Genomic DNA, 6,729 nt, shown 5'->3' on the forward strand with positions numbered 1-6,729 from the left:
GGTTTTTGTCTCTATGGGTTCAACCCAGCCCCTTGATCAAGGTCCATATCCAAAGAAGGCCACTTTGGGCGAGACCTTGTCTGCCTCAATTTGTATTCAAGTAATAAGGGCGTTGTGGTGTGCATATATATATATATATATATATATATATATATATATAGTTGTCCTAAATTTAAAAATATAATATAAAATTATTAATTTTAAAATTGTACATAATAAAACTTTTTTATTTTTAATAATCAATATATACAATTTAGAGTGAAGGTAATATGGATAATTCTCTCTTTTATATAATTCACTAATCAATTATGAAAAAAATCTAAATATATTGTAGTAGATTAAATGGGCTTTACCTCTAAATAAATGATAGTAATTGCTCATATTCTCACCATTCGAGATTGTCTACATTCTTACTGCTTTGAATTGTCTATATTAACGTGTTATTTATAAACTGACTATTAATAATTAGAAGAATTTTATTATACAGAATTTTATTTACTCTCTCTCTCTCTTCCTCCCTGTCACCTGCTGCCATGGCTGTCGCTGCCTGACATCATCCTGGGGTGGGGGAGTCCCACCGGTGCCTCCTCGACGCTGGAGCTGGCCGACTGGCCAAAAAGCGAGAGGGAGAAAGTGAGGGGGAGAGGGTGACGCGGGAGAGGGGAAGGGGGCTGCTGCTGCGTTTTTAATTTTCTGATTTTTTTTTTATCTTTTAATTATACAGCTAGTCCCTCAACTTCTTAGAGGTTTATAATTAGGTCCAATATTTTTTTATTATGTTAAGGTTTAATAAAACTCTAGTAATGATAAAATAAATATAATCTAGGAAAATTTTAATTATTTTATTCTCATTTAATAAATTAACTTTAATTAAATTATTTATTATTAATTTATTTATTATTATTATCTTCCTTTATTTTAAAATCAATTCAAATAAATCCTATAATATTAATAACATAACATTTCCTTTTCATTTTATTTATAATTTAAAAATTTTAGGTTGTTACACCAAGCATGAACATCTAAAAATATGAAGTTTCTAAATAAACACATTTGCAGGTGGTCTAACTAAAATAGTAAAAACAAAAGCCATTATAATTACCTCCAAAGCACTGCATACTAATGGTTTATTGATGATCGTGTTAAAAACTTATGGATTGATGACTATGCAAGATGTCGACGCGTGGCTAAAAGATTTGGAGCAATACGAATGGATGAGTATTCTTTTACTTGATATGACTATTTTTGCTATGGCTTGATTTTGTCATTGCTTTTTCTATATAGAATTATATTAAGACATAATGAAGGGTAAGTAAAATCTGATTTTCCCAGTGGAGGATGACCCTTATTTATAGGATTAGTGAACTAGTTTTCATGAGATGGATGTAAAGCCCCCTACAAGTGGGTTTTCCCAATCACCAATGTCTTTTCCAAGTCTAATCAGGTTTGTCTTTAGGATAATCAAAGCTTTGGCAGGTGTGAGCTGATTATACCAGCTCACAACTGGACGGATTAACATGACAAATCGCTCATCCAGTTGGTTTGTTTGGACGAGTGGCTATGCCAACCTACTAACTAAGAAATATTTGGGCTCATACTAATCAAAATGATGCATAACTCAAAATCGAATAACTTGTTTGTCCTTAAACGATGCTCCTTATGCCTAGCATTTGATATTTAGTGAATCTCTTGGCTTTTATTGGGATATCATGTATTATGCTAGTTCATCCTTCCATTAATACGAGTACTTTGTCTTGGGTGTTTACTGTGACTAGTCTACTTTGACAAGGAAGAGATATTGTGTTTCACTATTTTGCAATTACCGCAAGTGCACGTATCGCTAACAAGTAATAAAGTGATAAGTAGAGTATCATTTCCACGAGGAATTTTGTTTAGCAAGTACCAATCTACATAGAAATCTTGACTGTCTAGGCTATCAAATACTTAGGGAATGAAGTTTGTTAACTTTAAACACTAAAATGGTAAACTTAAAATGAAATGATTTATTTGAAGCAATTATGGAATTAAGATTTCACACTTGAATCATACTAGGGATGTTATCTCGTTTATTTACTGAATTGAGGATCGTTTTCCTTGATGGAAATCAGTCCTAAGCTATCCTAGATCCTCTCTCAAGGCATCTAGGGTGTATTCTAATTAACTTGAACCCTACTTTCGTGGTGATCAAATCAATTAAAATCCTTTAAGACCTTTGACCAATTTTTAGGTTCCACAAAGGTATCAGCCTATGTCTAGGTCAGAATTCCTAGGTTTAAGATGTCACGACCCAACCTATGGGCCGGACCGGCACTAGGACCTGGGCCAGCCTAAAGCCCCCGAGGCCCGTAGTAAGCCTTAACTATTCATTAACCCAACTCTAAGGCCCATTTGGGCCCAATATCAAGAAAACAAACGGACAGAGTCCGGCCATGAAATGGACTTTCCAACGGGGAGTTTTCGACTCACCCGACCTGTAAACACAATAAACAATCCATTGGGGAGCTCAGCTCACCCTCCACATACTCATCAACATAATAATAAATGGGAGCTCAGCTCTCTCATCCAATCTATCAAACAGACTTAAAATATTAAGTTTACAGGTCCAACATGAATATAATATTACAGACCAATTTCAAATAATTACTGCTAACACATGCGGAAATTCTAGGAGTAAATAAAATTACACAAATATTGATAAATAACCTGCGAGATAGAAAAGCAGGTTAACCCAGAACAAAATATCCTCCTGTGGCCTGTAAAAATTTTTGAACAGGAGTGAGCGTTCGACTCAGAGAGTAAAATATCAATCTTAACTATAATCTCTATAACTATCTGAAACTAATGCAACCTGTAGAGTGAAATGCAACATACACAACATTTTCACATCATAACATCAAAAAGGTAATTTGGAGCACTCACACACCCTGTAGTATCAATCATAACATATGGGAGCTGATCCCCTATACAGCTCTCTTAAATCCAACCGGTGCCAATTACTCAAGCTCGGACTTCCACTTAATAACCAAATCGAGGGTCCCAGCGAATTACTCAAGTCGTGACTACCCCTCGAAGGAACGGGTCCCAGCGAATTACTCAAGCCGTGACTACCCCGTCCTATCCATAGTCCACACCACATCACACGCACGCCAACGCACGCACCGCTCCAAATTACCACAACAACATCCATGGTACATCATGATTATGAATGCAACATAAATCGTGCCTAGAGTTTAACTACATAAATATATGCATATAAGTGATGCATGGGCATCTTGAACATATAATAATATCGAAATTATAATTAAAATTAATATTTTACTCACAAACTTGACGACAAATTACCGTGTGGCGGAGGAAGAAAGTCGCTCACCCGACAATCATATTACATTTATTTAATACAATCGACTCAATACAAACAAAGAAAAGACCAATTACGCCCTAAGTCGTGCCGAAAATCCGTGAGTCTCCCTATACCTAGGACCTACCCAACTCGCAAAAGGGCTCAAAACACACTTCTATATCCACAATCCATATATCCACAACTCAATCACATCACACAGCCCCTCCCGGCCCATCAAATCAATCATTCATCACAATATGTAAAATTTCAATTTAGTCCTTATAATTGATCATTTTTGCAAAAGCGCTCAAATAAGCTCTAAAAATTATAAAACTCGCCATGGTCCTTAGAAATATTACTAAGCTATTGCAAAAAGAATCGTAATTTTCTAAGCTACCACGAATATTTTATGGATTTTCAATCCTATTTAAGCACTAGAAAATTACGAAAAAGAAAGGTTGGGTTTACCTTTGCGATTCCGACTTGAACGCTCGGGATGCCCGACAATGGTGGGGTAGCCAAAACCTCGATCCAATTCGGAGACTTTTCCGGTAGCTGGTCTGTCTTGCCGGAAATTCACAGATCCGGACAACTGTCGAATTTCCGCGAATTGAGGATACCTACACGAAGCCCAATAATAATATATAAAAAATCAGGGGTGTTACATAAGATCTCGAATTTCTAATACTAATCTTCACCTTTCAGTCCTTCAATTAACATCTATAATCAGAACTAAGTGGGAACCAACACATAGTATGCATTAAGATCATAAGAAATTAAATTAAGAAATGAATCTCAAATCCAATAAATAAAACTCAGTATTCATCCATAATAATAATTACAAGAGCTACTCTCCCAAATTCATAATAAGAAAACTACTCACTCATTGTGAGTTCAGCAAATGTCATGATAAAAAGTAAAAACAATAAAAATGGAGAGTTATGCAAAAGAAATAAAGTAATAAAATTCTATCTAAGGAGACGAAACGAAGGAACCAAAGAGAGTTTCAGCTTTGATCTTATGGAGCTTCAGCTGAAAGACTTATTTTGGTATTGATGTAGAGCACGACAATAGCAACCTTCAGTAGCATTCTCGACGACAGTGGCCAACCGCTTTCCTGGTGTTTTCTTTTTTATTTATATTGGTTGCCCTAGGGTTAGGTCATTTTGAGTCCGAAAGGCTTTAGGAGTCTCGTTCGAACCAGAAAACAGGAGGGCAATTCAAGTCAGAAAACGGGCTATAGCATAGTACACGGCCCGTGTGTCACTACACGGATCCCGCAAAGTAGGGCCGTGTAACTTGCTGGAGGAAAATCGCATGGTCTTGTTTTGGCACAAAAAGTTACACGGGCCTGATTACACGGGTCGTGTACTTTTGTTCCCATAAGGTTCTTCAAGCTTGCGCCTGGCAGAGACTTACACGGGTCCTTGCAGATTACACGGGTCTACTTACACGACCCGTGTACTTGTGTTTCTCATCGATTCTCTTGGCTTTCTTCTGGCAGGGAATTACACAGGTCTAGTGCTTGGTTTATACGACCTGTGTACTTTGTATCGGCAGCAATTCTTTGTCTTTTTGTCTCTCAAGGCTTTCCTATGCACATCCATCCTTTGGGGCTTCACCAAAACACCTGAAATAATGCAGAAAACATGGAATTAATGGCTTTGGCAATAGAATTTATGAAAACTAATGAAATCAACTATTATACATGAAAATACTTGTCTAAATGCTATGATTTTAGAATACAAATGTGCTTAAAAACATCTGAACAATTCAAGTGTATCAAATACCCCCAAACTCAAACTTTTGCTTGTCCTCAAGCAAAACAAAACTCTAGTTTAAAGTATATTTCAGGGGATACTTAGGAATATAACCATCAATTTGATAAGCATAGAATTGAACTCCTCCAACCTTCATACCAATTTCCCTCTTTCAAGACACAAGGGTTCTAACAGCTGCTTGTTTGGAACTTCACCTTGTTTTATGGTATTTCGACTAATTATTCCTCTATACAAGACCATTAATAAGCCACAAACAACCTGTTTTATTGGGACAAAATTAAGAAACACTAACTCCCCCAATTCTGCCTCTTTCATAAGTAATTAAGATGAAGTGTTTCAATTCTAACTCCATAGGCATATCTCAATTTTCTATCTCTACTAATGTAGAATGCGCTTTTCAAAAGATCAAAAGGTCTTTAAAAGGGTTGTGATGGGGCTAAGGGGGTAATGACTTGGCTGCCAATGAAAGGATTTTAGGGAATGGAAATATGAGGATAGCATGTGTGCATAAAATCTAAGTATACTGAGTTTATTTCTACATATTTTGTGTGGAAAGGAAGGGCTTTTGGCTTTTTATACTGTCAAGCATGCTTTCATGACACTTTTCTTGGGACTTCTTTTCTTTTTTTCCTTTTTGTTTTGTCCTCTCCCCCAAACTCATTGCTTTTACTGGGTTGGAAAGGCAAAAAAATTTTTTTTTTTTTGGCTTCAATTGCACACTCGCATTCTTTCTTGAGTTCCACATCCTTTCTTCATTTTCTTTATGCATTTTGCTTCCTTAAAAGGGTATGGTAGGTGTTTAGGTTAGGGGCTAGGTAAATAATATGGGTAAGCAATAAATTTTAAGGGATAAATATAGGCTTCAAGTTGGCTACAAGGGATATATTTTAATTAGGGGTGGCTAAGGCTTAGTGAGGTTATATCAAAGAATGCCTTAATCATCTCTTCATCAAACGTATGCTAGGATTTTGCCTTGATAGGTCCGAGAGATATGTTCAAGAGTTAGTGAAGCAATTCTTGAGTTTGCTTAGCAATTCTTGAGTTTGCTTGTGTTTCAAAATTTGTTCTCCTAACTTTACAAGTTTAATGTGATAAATTAATAGTTATGAAGATATTTAGCCAGTCTAGTTCCATAAAAGAGATTAGCTTCTTCACAAACAACATGTTAGAATCCCTTTTTGCCTATGTAGATACGTTCATTCCTCTTTCCCGTGGAGTCCAATAATTAGCTTACAAAAATTTTGGTTATAGTGCTAAGTTTCACAATTTACAATCCAAAAATTTTCATGTAGCTGAATTTTATACATAAGAATAATGTAGCTGAATTTAAACAATGCAATGATTTGCATGTAATGATATGCAAGTGCAAATGTATCCCCCCCCAAACTCAAATCAGACATTGTCCTCGATGTCAATATAATGTGCAAGATTGGATGATGCGTACAAAAATTTTAAGGAAGCATAATATTTATTAAACTTGGAAAATTTTTGAAAATAAAGCAAATAAAAGAGACTTATGGTTTTAAGTTAGGACTAGGGCATGTAAGATATTACAATGAAGATCATATCCTATAGTCCTATCTCTAAAAGGCCTCTGATGATGATGAT

Source organism: Hevea brasiliensis, chromosome 11 (genome assembly GCF_030052815.1).
Source record: "Hevea brasiliensis isolate MT/VB/25A 57/8 chromosome 11, ASM3005281v1, whole genome shotgun sequence".
NCBI lineage: Eukaryota > Viridiplantae > Streptophyta > Magnoliopsida > Malpighiales > Euphorbiaceae > Hevea > Hevea brasiliensis.